General features: G+C 45.4%; 1 protein-coding gene across 2 annotated transcripts in view; it reads left to right on the top strand.

Annotated features, from left to right (window-relative positions):
- Positions 1-16464, top strand: part of LOC138304183 (coronin-1A-like) — a 154750-nt gene that overhangs the window by 103127 nt on the left and 35159 nt on the right. The gene's annotated exons all lie outside the window — the stretch shown is intronic.

Below are 16464 nucleotides of genomic sequence, written 5' to 3'. Positions count from 1 at the left end.
CTTCAGTTTAGATTTATAAGCGATTTCTCTGTTATCTGTTATTTCCATAGGTGCATACGGATATGACTAACATAATTGCTTAGCTGTAAGCAAAACACACATGTCTGAAGCTACCAATCAGTACACTCAGACGGACCTGGGCCACTTGCCCTTTTTGATGCCCTTAGCCAAAGTAACACGTTTTTCTAGCCATTTCAATTGCCATGAGGTGGCTACATTTGGACCCTATTTCCCTTCAAGAATGACACCTTAAGACCCTAATGATTTCACACTCAATTGCATGTGCATACTTTGGGTTGAAATGGAAGCACTAAATGTCTCCGGACTCTGAGAAAAGTTCTGCAAATGTAAATGCAACATTCTTCCATGGAAACAATGTGAGAGTTTCTAGATAGAGAAAAAAAGTTGTTTGAATAACATCCTTTTTCTGTATTGTCCCATCAGAAACACTTCAGGACATCTAGATCATGTCTCTTCTATCTTCATTTTTGAAAAATAATTGTGGCCCCATACTTTTGCTAGTAAAAACTAGACTATCTCCATTGTTTTGTGGTTTCGTTAGGGTGCTTTCCTACGTCAGCCAAGTGATAATTTTCATTCCTGCAATCCACATAGGAAGTGGCCCACCCAGGTTTTATCTACTGGACGGAGAATAGTCAAGACTGTAATGTTGCCGGAGACAGGTGTAGAACCACAAGTCTGTTCTGAAACTGAGAATGATAAATGTGCCATGTGCTTCTCCATATTTACTATCAATGGACTAGTCAGCAGAGGATTAAACATGCACACCAACAATCATCTGTAACCAGCCACGTCTTGAACGCAACAGCATGTGGGACTCAAGGGTTCTGATTTCTAGGGGTCAGATAGAGACATTCCTCTGACAGTATATTTGATCAGCAGTTTTAGATTGGACAAGAAGCTCCTTTAATATTATCACAATCTCTGTAAGGTAACTGACAAGCCAGCCCTGCCAAGTGCCACTCATCAGGTGTGAGAATAACATTTTAGTGCTGGTGTCCAAACACCGCATTATACAATGCGTACGTCACGTAATTACAGCGCTGCCAACCACCTGATGATATGTGCTGTAGGAGCTCAGCATTGAGCAATGGTGCTGACAAGTGCAGCGTTTGGAAAGAATGTGGTTTCACTTGTTTTAATACTTACTTTAGGGTCAGTGACTCGACGTCACACGCTGCAGTACCTAACTAAGAGAACTCTAAGTCACCTCCCCGGCAGTCAAAGAAGCAAAGTTCGACCTTGAGGGTTAACGTACACCACTTGTGTATTTATATTTTACCAAAGAAGACAGTGCCCTACGTGGATTCAGGGGTGGCACCTTGCCTGTGACCACGCATGGTCTAATTGGCCAGCAGCAGACACACGCAAGTGGCAGTTTTGTTTTTCCTTGCTGCATCGCTGCCGTCAGAGTGGTGCCTTTAATCTAGGGCTCACCTTCCGCGAGCCAGAACCTGTCTGTGCACATTGTTTGTGGTAGAATACACAGCAAAAACTTTGCACGTGGCCACTCCCACTCAGAAATGCCACAGTATACACTTATTACTTTTGAAAGTTAATGGCCACAGCTTTATTCAACTTTGTCATACACGTCACCCCGCTTCTGTTACTGGGGTCATAGATCATCATACATGGCTGTAGCCATACATCACCAATGGTCTCATCATACATCTAAAAACATCACCATGTCTTAATTCAAAAAGACATGTATCGACATAGTCATAATCAATCACAATACTGTATTGACACATGATCATAAAACAAATCCTAAATCACTCCAGTAGGCCATTTAAGTTATAAATCAAGGAACAGACACTTTTCTGATGAATTAAGAGTCATATTAGGGCCTGCATCAGTCTGGCGTTTATTGCTGCGGACTGTTGTCCTTGAGCTGGAGCTTCAGCGTTTGTGAGGGAGAGGGTTATTCAACTATCTCTTTATTTTAGGCCCAACTTTCACCCTTAGTTATTCATTGCAGTAAGAAAGGAAGAATATGTTGAAAACTATTTTCCCCAGGGCTGCTCCACCATGTTCACAAGTGTGCAAGGCTGGAACATTAAGCATTGCGCTCCGGCTGCAGAGCGTTGCTATGGCAACAAAGAAAATAGCACCTCCCAACTAAACAAATCCGGTGATATGGACTGCAGCACATACTCAACAGCTGCCTCCGGATGAGCGCTGCATACTTAGGCTGGTTTCCCCTTCTGTGCTCACCTTGTTGCACAGTGCCTCTCCTGTGAAGTGAGACCCTGCTGCAGGCTGTTTGCTTTCGGCTTCTTTCAACATTGCGCAACGCTTCCCCACTAAGGGCGTCTGGAGGGAGGTGCTTGGATATTCAGTGATCCTCCCAGCTGATCCTCGTGCCGCCTGGAGTCGCTACCGGTGTAGCGGTCCTCCGGCAGTCTTGTCTTCGGGTGGTGTTCACCGGATGCTCCCCTCGCTGTGTAGACGTGTTGCTACTGAAGTAGCGTTCTTTCCCACACTTGTAATCCAAGGCTTCTCTGTAGACACTTGCTGCCGATCCTTTGTCAGATGATTCACTACTCCTTCCAGCAGCAGGTAAGTCATCATACAGTCATCTTGTGAAATCCATCTTGTTAGACCTGACAGCCTTAGGGTGGTTACCCCTTAAGTTTGCCTGCCTCCTTCCACTTTTGGGATACTGTTTTTGCTGGTTTTTAGACGCTGCGCACTTTACCACCGCTAACCAGTGCTAAAGTGCACATGCTCTCTCCCTTTAAACATGGTAACATTGTATCACATCCAATTGGGCTATTTAATTTACTTATAAGTTCCCAGTAGAGTGCACTATATGTGCCCAGGGCCTGTAGATTAAATGCTACTAGTGGGCCTGCAGCACTGATTGTGCCACCCACTTAAGTAGCCCCTTAACCTTGTCTCAGGCCTGCCATTGCAAGGCCTGTGTGCAGTTTCACTGTCAATTCGATTTGGCATTTAAAAGTACTTGCCAAGCCTAAAACTCCACTTTATCGACATATAAGTGACCCCTAAGGTGTGCCCTAGGTAACCCCTAGGGCAGGGTGCTGTGTAGGTAAAAGACAGGACATGCATCTGTGTAGTTTACATGTCCTGGTAGTGTAAAACTCCCAACTTCATTTTTACACTACTGTGAGGCCTGCTCCCTTCATAGGCTAACATTGGGGCTGCCCTCATACATTGGTTGAGTGGTAGCTGCTGATCTGAAGGGAGTAGGAAGGTCATATTTAGTATGGCCAGAATGGTAATAGAAAATCCTGATGACTGGTGAAGTTGGATTTAATATTACAATTTTAGAAATGCCACTATTAGAAAGTGAGCATTTCTCTACACTTAAATATCTCTGTGCCTTACAATCCACGTCTGGCTGGATTTAGTTGACAGCTCTTTGTGCATTCACTCAGACACACCCCAAACACAGGATATTCAGCCTCACTTGCATACATCTGCATTTTGAATGGGTCTTCCTGGGCTGGGAGGGTGGAGGGCCTGCTCTCACACAAAGGACTGACACACCCCCTACTGGGACCCTGGCAGACAGGATTGAACTGAAAGGGGACCTGGTGCACTTCTAAGCCACTCTTTGAAGTCTCCCCTACTTCAAAGGCACATTTGGGGATAAAAACATGGCCTCTGCCCTACCACCTCAGACACTTCCTGGAGAAGATACCTGAACCAGAACCTGCACCCTGACAAGAAGAACTGCCTGGCTGCCTAAATGACTCACCTGACTGCTTTCTAAAGAGGACTGCTGCCTTGCTGTTGCCCTGCTGTCTTGCTGTAGTCTTGCTTTGCTGCAGAAGTGCTCTCCAAGGGCTTGGATAGAGCTTGCCTCCTGTTCCCTGAAGTCTCAGGACCAAAAACACTTCACTCCTGCAGCTGAAATCCCTGTGCGGCGAAACTTCGACGCACCCTGTCAAGAAAGACGCACAGTCTGCTAGCAATGAAAAATTTACTGCATGCCGAGTCCGGAATGACGCAGCCCGACTTCGCGACAGAAGATTGACGTAACGCCAGTGACGTGACCGGAACTTCGACGCACAGCCCTACTGGATTAACGCCGCCCGACTTCCTGAGAGGAATCGACGCAGCACCTGCTGTGCGGGAGAAAGTTCCCTGCATCGTCTGCCGGAATCGACACAGCCTCTGTGACTTCGCTCCGCAAGCCCAGGATTCCACGCATCGTCCCCGGGGCTTCTGAAAACCCCACAACCCGAAGAGGATGCAAGTCCACACGCTGGAAATCAATGCAACGTCTTCCCTGCATGGAAAATAACGATGCAAGTTTGTGTGCGAAGTGCCGAAACCGACGCTCACTCACTGTTTTCCACGCATCTCCTCCTCTGCGGTCCCTTGCGAGGATTTTTCAACGCAAACAAGGTACTTTGCCCTGCAAGAGACACTTGTTGTTTCTAGGGGAACTTAAGACACATTGTATTGCTTTTACAGTAATATTTTAACTCAAAGACACTTGATATCACTTTCAGTGATATCCCTACATTTGCTTATTTTATCTTTAATCGTTTTGACCTGCATTTATCCAGATAAATATTATATATTTTTCGACACACTGTGTGGTGTATTTTTGTGGTGTTATATTGTGGTATTGTATGGTTTATTGCACAAATACTTTACACATTGCCTTCTAAGTTAAGCCTGACTGCTCAGTGCCAAGATACCAGAGGGTGGGTACATGATAATTTGGATTGTGTGTGACTTACCCTGACTAGAGTTAGGGTCCTTGCTTGGACAGGGGGTAACCTGACTGCCAACCAAAGACCCCATTTCTACCACAACTGCACTGTCCCAGCCTAAAGCAGTGGTTGGGCCCCGCATTTGCCCCCTTTAATACAGTCATCGTGCCCTGAGAGCACAATTTAAACCAGACTCGGCCTCCTATTGGCCAGCCATTTCGTGCCACTCTGCTGCCTTTTAGCACCCTTGCCCTTCACTCCTCTCCTACACACCTGAGGGAGAGAGGGGGTGTCACTTTCATCCTATTGTCGCTCAGCCCCTCAGGAGACACCGTTACTGGGCCTTTGGTGCACTGGCTCCTTATGCCCCGTCCATGTATTGGCCTCTGAAAAATGTAAAGAAAGTGAATGATATTAGAAAAAGATTAAACGAAAGGTAGTTGTGCTGATAAGCGGAGCACAGGTCTGAGTTCAATTTTGTATGAGCCAATCTGCTGTGGTGTATATGCGAGTAGTCATGTCAATAATATGAACGTACATCTGTTTCAGAAGCACTAACTTGTTCCTTTTCACTTTATGACTGAAAGAGGCATTGTTAATGATTTTAAAGTAACGTGAATTGTGTGGTCTTGCTAAACTGTTATTTTGGCCCCAATTAACCAGTAGTGAAAAGGCTGTGTAGTTCCTTTTAATATGTGCACAGGTGGAGTCTTTACTTGTAAAAAAATACTATTATATTCCATACAGTGTCCAGACTACAGTTGGGGCTTATGATATTTTTTCCCAGTCAGTAGCGTATTTTAGTATTCTACATGCAAGTCTGTTTTTAACAGTTTGACTCACAATCCTTTAAATGTTCTCTTTAGCAAGAAATATATTTAAGATTGAGGTGCATTGCCAGAGTTGATCTGTGTGACCTCCCATGACTTGCTCCACTGCAAAACTGTTGAGCATTAACAAAATAAGTATGGAAGAAATTTTCATAAAGTTGTTGGCAAGAGGTCAGTGGTGGATCAGAACTGAAGCTGTCTATTTTGTCTGTGCAGCAAAAGTGCAAGGAAGAGATGTATGTTGGACATTTTTGTAGATATACGGAGGAAAGAGGGTGTGTTTATGAAGGGTGTATGTATGGGCTGAAGGGGTGTCTGTATCCAAAGATGTGCCATGGTTCTGTTACAATGCTAGGCACTTCCAAACTATGTGGAGTAGGTTGAGAATCTTTGTGAAAAGGATTGACTGTGTTTTAGGGGCTCATTCAACAGATTGTACCACAGGAGACTCTGCAGGGTGGGAGAGGGCAATGCAGGTTGTTAGACCTAGTATCTTTTGGGGTGTTTCCCCTTTCTTTTTGCCATCTGACCTCCTGTTTTTATGGTATGCTGGACTCTGTTTTTGCTGGTTTTTTTGTCTCTGTGCACTTCACCACTGCTGATCAGTGCTAAAGTGCAAGTGCTCCCTATGTAAATTGTACTGGTGATTGGTTTATCTATGATTGCCATATTTGATGAACCGGTAAGTCCCTAGTAAAGTGCACCAGAGGTATCCAGGGCCTGTAAATCAAATGTTACTCTTGGGCCTGAAGCACTGGTTGTGCCACCCACACGAGTAGCCCTGTGAACGTCTCAGACCTGCCCCTGCAGTGTCTGTGTATGCAGTTTTAAACTGCCAATTCGACCTGGTAAGTGTACCCACTTGCCAGGCCCAAACCTTCCCTTTTTATACATGTAAGGCATCCCTAAGGTACGCCCTAGGTAGCCCCATGGGCAGGGTGCAGTATATATTAAAGGTGGGGCATGTACTGATGTGTTTTACATGTCCTAACAGTAAAATACTGAAATAATTTGGTTTTCCCTGTTGCAAGGCCTATCTCTCTCATAGGATAACATGGGGGCTGCCTTTAAATAACTTTTAAGTGCAGTTTCCCTTTGGGAGCAGATAGAGATGAGGGGTTTGGGGTCTCTGAACTCATAATTTAAAAAACATATTTTTATAAAGTTGTTTTCTAAATTGTCTGTTTGAAAATACCACTTTTAGAAAGTGGGCATTTCTTGTTTAAACCATTCTGTGCCTCTGCCTGCTTATGTATTCCACGTCTGGGTCAGACTGACAGTTGGGCTGTTGTGAATTCCCTCTAGACAGTGACACAAAGGTAGCTGGGTTGAAGCCTGCATATCCTGATGAGTCTCCTGGGCTAGAGTGGGGAGTGAGGAGCCAACACTTATACCTGAAAGGGCTGTGCCTGTCCTCACACATTACAGTCTCCAACCCCCTGGTGTGTGTCTGGGGTCAGGCCTCGGCAAGAGAGGATCTTGTCAACAACAGAGACTTTCCTTTGAAGTTTGCCTACTTCAAAGGCAGAACTGGGTATAAGTAGTGGACCCAAAAACCCAAGACTTTAAAACACTTCTGGATTAAGTTGAACCTCTGCCAAGGACAAGAGCTGAAGAACTGGGGGATCAGTACTGCTCCTTTGCTGTGTTTGCTTTGCTGGGTTGGCCTGCAGTTGATGCTTCTGCCTTACAGAGGGCTAAGACTGGGCTTTGCCGGGTATCCTGCTTGAGAAATTTCTCTAAAGGCTTGGAGTAGAGCTGGCCTCCTGTTGGAAGTTTCAGGGATATCAGACTTCAGCTTCATCTGCATACAGCACTGGTAACTGTGTTTTTTTGCTGCAACAGAAGAAAAACCACTGCAACGCTGTCAATGATGCTGCTGCCTGCACCGTGACCTGATGATGCCAAACGGAGCTGTGTCCCACACTGCACCGCAACCCTGGTCTCACCAACGGCGCCACATGACGCCATCACCGAGCCGCTGCTTGCATAGTGAACTGAGGGCCCCTGCATCCGCATCACCTTGCTCACACCGCAGCCATGGCATCCCCGACAACGCCGTTCCACGCTGACACCGGTGCCGCTGCCTGCATTGTTGCCTGTGGATACCGCTTGTGAGGTACATGAAGCACCTTCCTGCCCCACACCGCAGCCCCGGTCCACCGACGCCAGTGCCATTGAATCCAGTGTCATCAACAGACGCCCCTGTCTGCACCGCGATCTGTGGGCACTGCACAGAGCCCGCCCTGCGCCGCGCCACACCCCTCCGCCATCTTGGGCCTACCATCGATAGCGATTCAGCAACGATGACGCCGCTGCCTGCACTGTGACCTGGAGACACGGCAGGTCACACCAACCTGCTCCACACCGCAGCCCTGGTTTCACCAACACCGCAGGGCTTCGTCACCGAGCCGCTGCGTGCACCGTGACCTGTTGACACCGCAAGTCGCATCATCCTGCTTCGTACTGCAGCTCCAACGCCATCCACGCCAGCGCTCCCGACTTTGTCATCAGCCCGGAGTTCGATCTGCAATGTGTGTGACTTCAAGGGCCCAACGACCTCCGGAACCAAAGCCTACGACGCCACACTCTGGATCTCACCACGAGGATCGCAATGCCTTACATTTCCAAGGTACTGTTTGCGGGTCTTCCTGACACCGTAGCTGGCACGCAACGCCCCGGCCGGCTTGAACTGTTGGATTTGTAGTTTGCGACGCCGTGATAGACCCAGACAGAGCTATTGACTTCAAGGAACTCTATTTTAAGTAATTCTTGCAAAATTCATATCTCTATTATTGTGTGTTGGATTTTTCTCGTTTTGGTCTTCTTTAACACAGATAAATATTGGCTATCTTTGCTAAAACTGGTGTGGTGTCCTTTTGTAGTGTTTTCACTGTATTACTGTGTGTTATGTGCAAATGGTTTACACATTGCTTCTGAGATAAGCCTGACTGCTCGTGCCAAGCTACCAAGGGGGTGAGCATGGGTTATCTGAGCTGGGTATCTCCCTTATCTTGTCTAGAGTGAGGGTCCCTACTTGGACAGGGTGCAAACTGACAGAAATAGGGTCTCTAGTTGGCAAACACAGGTATTTCAGGGTCTCCTCACATTGGACATAATTGATACAAATTAGTTGTATTGAGTGGTTTTCTGTGGCATCGAAAGAGTTTCCATTGGTACAATGTAAGAAAAGTGAAGTAGATTAGTGAGCTAGTGCAAGTATTTCAGGCGTGCTGCAGCTATTTAAAGACCTGCCTTATTGTGTGCCTTATTATATGGCACACAAGAGGCTCATTTCTTTAAAACCTCCCATTAAATAGACACATCTACCTTTTCTGGCTTCCAATAAAGTGTCACTCAAAGTGCCACACATACAGTATTGAAATGTCACACATAATCACACTGCAAAATGAGAAATGACAAACATAAGCAAAAGGAAGCCTTAGCAGCTACAACAAGCTAGTGATAGGGTGAGAATAAACGTGAGGATTACCTGACATTGACATATGAGAAGAGCCTTTTTACAAGCAAAAAAAGAACACTAAAGAAGGTGGAGTATCCTAAATTCACACACTGGTGATGCAAACATTTTAAACTTTGTACGTGATAGAGTCAAAAATATTTACCTAATAAATCAACTTGATGTCCGTTAGATGCCAGGGAAACTTTAATACAAAGCAACCCATTCACGGAACAAAATTATTTACTGAAATTTGAACTAAATTCTAGGTTTACATAATTGCCTGTGTGGATGCTTTAAAATGTAAGAAGAAATGGAAACAAACAAGGGATTTAAGGAACAAGGAGCTGCATTGCAATGGTAATTTTTTTTTCCAACCCTGTGCCACAGACAAATCTATACTTTGTTCTGCAGCTGTCCATGTCCTTTTTCAGCAAGCTGTAAGTGTAGCCCCTAAAACCAAGGTACTAATCTCCAAGGAGTCTACCTCCTCTTTCATGGAATTAAGGGCCAGATGTAGGTAGCCGTTTGCTTGGTGCAAACTGCGAATATCGCAGTTTGCCCATGCAAACAGCCTAACGCGATGCTCATTCACAAATAGGAAGGGGTGTTCCCTTCCTATTTGTGACTTGCATCGCAATTCAGAATTGCTTTGTGACCGCGAATTCGGTCGCAAAGCAACTCGCAGTTACCACCAGTGTCACACTGGTGGTAACTCATTTGCAAAAGGGAAGGGGTCCCATGGGACCCCTTGCCCCTTGTGAATGTGGGCTTAAAGGGTTTTTCAGAGCAGGCAGTGGTCCTATGGACCACTGCCTACACTGAAAAAACGAAACCAAATGGTTTTGTCATTTTTTTCATTTTGCAACTCGTTTTCCTTTAAGGAAAACGGGCTGCAAAATGAAAAAAAAAAAAAACTGCTTTATTGACAAAGCAGTCACAGACATGGAGGTCTGCTTACTTCAGCAGGCCACCATCCCTGTGAGTGCAGTAATTCGCTATGGGGTCGCAAAATGCGACCCACCTCATTAATATTGATGAGGTGGGTCTTTGCGACCCCATAGCGAGTCGCAAACGGTGTCTGAGACACCGTTCTGCATCAGATATTGCGACTTGGAAATTGCGAGCCGCACCGACTCGCAATTTCCGAGTCGCAATATCGGACTTTGCTACATGTGGCCCTAAGTCCATTACTGGAACTGCCTTGCACAAATTAACTTGAAGCGAGATCTCACTCTCTTCACATATATATGCAAGGCTAGACTGGGTGCACCTGAGTACTACCTAGTCATGACAGTTGTTTGTCTTTCTGAACCCCCCATGTATGCCTTATCTCAACAGAGAACTCCGCCTTATTTTTCATATCTCCCACCGGATGTAAATGTTTTACTCAGATCTAAATTTCCTCCAGTCACTTGAGATTTGTCATTTAAATCTTACAGCTTACACAAATTAGCCACTGTGCGATTTGTTAATGAGATGAACCTTTTACAGCAATTTTGCCCAAACTGTGAGTCAGGACCCACTGGTGTGTCGTGAGCCAATTTTTGGTGGGTCACAAAAGTCCTTGTCTATATATAAGTAACATTTCTATTTTTGCACTAATGCAAAGGAGCTGAACCATGTCCTTAAGTCCAGTTTTAAAACAAAGCCCTTGTAAGCATTCCAGAGCAAGACTTCGGGCGAACCTTCCAATATTTGTTGCTGCTTTCTTTTTTACTTCACAAAGCCATTTCAACAGCGAATTTTCTCATTATGTGTGATCATACACAACCATACCATGTGTGTATGACTTTCACACATTAATTGAGAAACATGTGTGGCTTAGCAGCCAGACCTGCCAACTTTGGATCTGAGTAACCAGGTAAGTCGCGGCCTTGGCTGATCATCCTTTGATACTGGACAAATCACTTAGGGGGTCATTCTGACCACGGCGGGCGGCGGATGCCGCCCGTCTGGCGGTCACCGCCATTTGGGAGGCCATTCTGGCTTTCCCGCTGGGCCGGCGGGCGCCCGCCAAAGGAGCGCCCGCCGGCCCAGCGGGAAAGGCCCTGCAACATAGAAGCCGGCTACGAATGGAGCCGGCGGTGTTGCAGGGGTGCGACGGGTGCAGTTGCACCCGTCGCGATTTTCACTGTCTGCTAAGCAGACAGTGAAAATCATGCTGGGGCCCTGTTAGGGGGCCCACGACACCCGCTCCCGCCATCCTGTTCCTGGCGGTAAAAACCGCCAGAAACAGGGTGGCGGGAAGGGGGTCGGAATCTCCATGGCGGCGCAGATTCAGCCCAGACAGGGGAAATCCGGCGGGAAACCGCCGGATCCCCTTTTCTGACCGCGGCTTTACCGCCGCGGTCAGAATGGGCAGGGAAGCACCGCCAGCCTGTTGGCGGTGCTTCCGTGGTCCTCCACCCTGGCGGTCGATGACCGCCAGGGTTGGAATGACCCCCTTAATCTCCCATACTTAAAATAAAACGAATCGGACCCTGTGTAATGTAATCTGCTGGCCATGTAAAACGCTCCAATGCTCTTGGTTCGTGTTAGCGCCCTATGAAGGGGTTTCTCATATTTTTCTCACCATTTTTTTGCGTGGATGACTTGTATCCTGCTGCAGCTGACATTTACTGGACTATTTTTTACTTTTTTCTTTCAGCATTCAAAAGGAGTTCAAGTTCTTTCTTGATCTCTTCCATGTGTGAGCTTCCCCTTCCCAAACCCATTCCCTCTATTCTTGACATGTTCTCTCCTTACCCCAACCCGTCCCACTGGCTTTATTTTTGTTTTTCATTAATTTCAAACCAACAGCTTCTCACTTGATCTCCTGTCCCTCCTACCAAACATTGCCCCCACTGTTCAGCAAAACTGAGTTATTACTCTCACTCCTCTGTTGCTGCCCCATGCTTCACCACCATGTTTTCCCAAATAATTGTATTTTTTTTTTTTTTAAAGGCTCGTTAGGTGTAATTTGCTGCCAGGATTCTCCTCTCTTTAATGTTCAACTTTTAATATTTTTTTAATGTACTGCTCCAAAATGCGTGTCTGCCATTTTGAAATACTAAATTAAAAAAATAAGGTAAAATGGATACAGCATCACAACATATATATATGCATGTGTGCAAACAGTCATGTTCAGCAACAATTGTCTTTGCACGTTGTGTGCATAGGAACATTTCCAGCAGCTCATTAGATCTGACCTAGAGTCAGTTCCACATTGGCGATAAGCATTTTTTCCTTTTTGACAATGCTGTTCAGGAACCACATTCCAAACAAGCATTAGCAAAGCCAAAATATCTACTAACGCATTTCAAAACCAAGACCTATTAGCTTTTCGAATGCTTGTTTTTCCAGTGCAGCACTCGGACCAGGGCAGGGGACCCCCTTCCAGTTTCTAGGAGACTCCTCGTAATTTCTTCTTAAACATCCCTGGAAAAGTAACTGAGGCAGTAGAGGGAAAAGAAAAGGGGAACAGAGAGACATAAGAGGAGGTATACGAGGAAGAAAGCAAAAAACGGCATACTAAAACAAATGCTGCTTGGCAAATCAGTAGGAACAATGGGATTCAGCAGCACAGCGAATAGAGAATACAAACAACGTGAGTGGAGGACCATGTTAGCAATGGCTCGTTGCATTACTGGTAGAGGGAGTATTCCAGAATTTAATGGATATCGCCAGGCAGTGTAATACCCTTCACATGTTGTATTGATATTGTTTGTCCTCTGTTGTCTTCTGTTGCAGCAACAATAGTACCGATCTGTCTTCCACTGAATGTCCAGGTTCAAAAGACTTTGGGTGGAACCCCAAGCAGTGAATCCAGCAGGAAGAGTATTGTTTTCTGCCTATTCACTTGCAAGCCTGATACAGTGCCAAAGGACTCCAATAGGCCTAGAAGGAGCAAAGATAGAGCAATGCATCGTCTGCTTTTAGGGAGAGTATATGCTCTTTCTGCCTGCCCCACCATGCCTCCCCAATTCATCATGCCCTGCCTCATCTTTACCTCTGTTTGTTTCAGGGCTAAGGCGAAAAGCAAGGGAGAGAGGGGGCACCCCTATTTAGTGCCCCTCCGATATTCCAGCTGTCAGAGGTGGTCCGTCCCACCCGGATCCTGGCTTTCTGCTCTGTATAGAGGAGTTTAATCCATCCCCATAAAGAGGGCGGAAGTCAAAGGCGGTCAGTACCTTCATGAGATAATTCCATCCCTGGGTGTCAAAGGTATTTTCCAGTCCACTGACGCCAGTGCTAGTTCTTCTCCTTCGCCTTGTGTAGTACATATGCAAGTCTGCAGAGGTTCATAACTGTGTTCAACCCTTGAATAAACCTGCACTGGCCCTCATGGAACAAACAGTCCTTCACCCTCTACAACCTACTTCCTAATATCTTACAAAGAACCTTGGTATGGGTGTTAATTATAGTCAGGGGCCTGTAAGAGGAGAGTTCCGTGAGATCCTCACCCAACTTTTTCATCATACACTCACATGGTGGGGGGTAATATTCCTGGATGTTTGTCCTCTGCAAACACTACCATCATCTGTTCTGAGAGGTGCTCTGTGAATGCCTGGTAAAATCCGATCTGGGAGCCAAAACGTCTCAGTGTTTTTCCCTTGGGCAAGGTGCCAAGTGCCCCCTCCTCGCAATTCCTCTAATGTGATTTCAGCCTCCAGTTTATCCCAGATGTCCTGTGGGTCCCAGGGGAGATCCACCAAGGCTAGTAGCGCTCTAATAGCCTCCCTCGATCCCTCCCCCATTTCCCAGTAGATGTGGACCAGATAATTGCAAAACGTTTCCAGAACCTCTTTGTGTACAGGTTGAAGTACTGTCAGGACATGCCAGACTTACTATCGGGGGACCTCTGTTTCCCTTCTTAATATCTACGCTAACAGTTTCGATGGTTTATTGTCCTACCTGCGTAATATTTGCTGGTATTTCTTCAATGTAAATTTGTCTAGTGTGTCCCATATATCCGTCACCAGATAGCTTGTTTCAGCCGCTTTCAGTCATCGACTAGCAGAGTCTCCCTTCCGCCCCTGACGCTCCACTAACAATTTCTCCTGATCAGTTAACTCCTAAAAGAGATGCTTCTTCACTCCATAACACAAAAGAATGATGGACGGAGTGTTTAAACTTTTCAAACACTCACCCCAAGTCACAGATCTGGGTTTAATCCATCATTCTTTTGCTCACCATGCCACCCCAGTTTGGGCCCAGTCATATGTAAATCATTTTTGACCCTGTTCCCCATGGAACAGTCCAGCCCGAACTGCCAGGCCAGATTCTCCCTGGACCAGAAACAAGCATCCTGGGACCAGTTTCAGGGTATCACCCTTCATCAGCCAGGCTAGCTTGAATCCAGTGGCACGGTGAGCAACGGACCCACGTATGGGCATACCCTTCCCGCTTAGGGCAACTTTAGCAACACAAAAGGATGATGGACAGAGTGTTGAAACCTTTCAAACACTCAACCCCAGTCACAGATCTGGGTTTAATCCATCGTTCTTTTGCACACCATGCGACCCTAGTTTGGACCCATGCATATGCTAATCAGACTTGATGCTGCTCCCCATGGGAACAGTCCAGACCGAACTGCCAGGCGAGGCCCTCACTCCATAAGTCATGCTCATACACTGCCCCCTGTGAATAGTCTTTAAGGCCTGCCACTGGATGACCCTTGACATTGTGGTCACCCAATTAGTTTCCATGTATGTGGTAGGAGGCCCTGAAAGTGCCTCTCTAGTCAGCACATCCATCAGAATCTCAAGACTGGTCTCCAGGCGCAACTTGCCCTCACAGGTCACCCCACTCTCATCCAAGTATCAGCGGAGAGCGATCTGATAGAAACCTACCCAGATGCATCACCACTGTCAGTTGGGGCAATAGCAGGCCCGCCACTAGTATGCAATCTAGTTGGCTGTATGTATTATGAGTCAGGGACTGGCATGTACACTCTGAGGAGCCAGAATGCAGCGCCCTCCAACTATTTATACATCTTAAATTGGGAATCACCGCTCTCAGCACTCCCGCCATTACAGGTTTTGTGCCCAGCTTCCACAGGAGCCTATACAAGGAGCCATCTAGCACGCAACTGAAGTCTCCCGACCAAAAAATAGGAATGTCTAGGCACTGCAACAGCAGGTCCTGAATAGTATAAAGATAGTGTTTGTCATCAGTGTTACGGGGGTTTCTTTGATTTTTTATTTTATTACATTGTCATAGTTGTTCACTTATTTAAAAAAAAAAGAGATGATACGGCAATTCATTACCTTGGAAATGTCTTTTGCGTGGTAGTAATAGCAACGATTTCATTGGTCACAGAAGTTATGGTGCAATTGGCTTCCCATCTAGGCAGCTTGAGTTCTCTGCAAATGAGCTGCCTGAAGCATGATGCCTATGCTAGCTCCATAAAAAAGGAGTAAAAATTAGGAGAGCCAAAAAAGAACATAATCCTTTACACGCTGACTTTTCACAAATTATTTTAGACAACTAAATCAAAACAGATGCTTTTAATAATTCTATTTTAGGTAAAACATTTATCTACGCAATAATATAGTCTCATCCATTAAGGCTGTACTTTAGTTAGCGACAGCACCGTTTCTGCCCTCCAAACGATGCAACAGTACTTGTGTCGAATTCCATTTGATAGCTCATACAAAACATTACAATTTTGTGTAATCCTTTCCAACATTGCGTTTAATTACATTTAGTATCCACTTGAAATAACCTATAAATGTGAGATAAGTGTACTCAACTAATTATAATCATAAAATATTTTTGTATAGGCATCTTCTTTTTAAATGCCCTGCATTTCAGAGCTGGCACATGTTCCTTTATGTCAGACGGAAAGCCACAGGTTGCCCTCAGGGAAAGAACAGTGCAAAAACAATATTTCAGCTTTTTACACTTTTTACGAATTTTAATAATACTAAATATGTAGCACTATTCAACAAATAAATCACCCTCTCGGTAATCTGTTAACATGTAAATACATACATATCATTGAACAATCACATTCAGAAAGCCCCATTTTCATGGCCTGTGTCATTTCAATTTCTACTATAAGTGGCTAAAATAGGTAAACAAAAATAGTAATGTTGATGGTCATAGCACTTTCTGTATGAGTAATGCATTAAGTTCCATGAGAATGTACTCATTTGATGGCTAGTTTGGCCTGAAATGTAATCCATTAAGTCTCAAACATCCGCAGTAGGAGGCCTCTGTTTCCTCCTCGAAGTAAAGTTTTAAGTTGGTCAACTATGTGAAATCTCATCTTGGGCACGTGTGTTTCAATGCAAATTAACTTGCCATTATATTCTTCTGTTCGATTTATGTTCACTCTACCTCATCCATACCTTGAGCCACAAGTAAAAAGTGCTTGAATGGTTAGTGGTATATTGCAGGAGGTTATGGCATCGGTTTAAATGTTGCTACATTTCCCCAAGGATAAGACATGGAGGCCAAGGTTAATTGTCTTTGT

This window comes from Pleurodeles waltl, chromosome 7, assembly GCF_031143425.1.
Source record: "Pleurodeles waltl isolate 20211129_DDA chromosome 7, aPleWal1.hap1.20221129, whole genome shotgun sequence".
Taxonomy (NCBI): domain Eukaryota; kingdom Metazoa; phylum Chordata; class Amphibia; order Caudata; family Salamandridae; genus Pleurodeles; species Pleurodeles waltl.
This window is presented reverse-complemented; position numbering and strand designations above follow the sequence as displayed.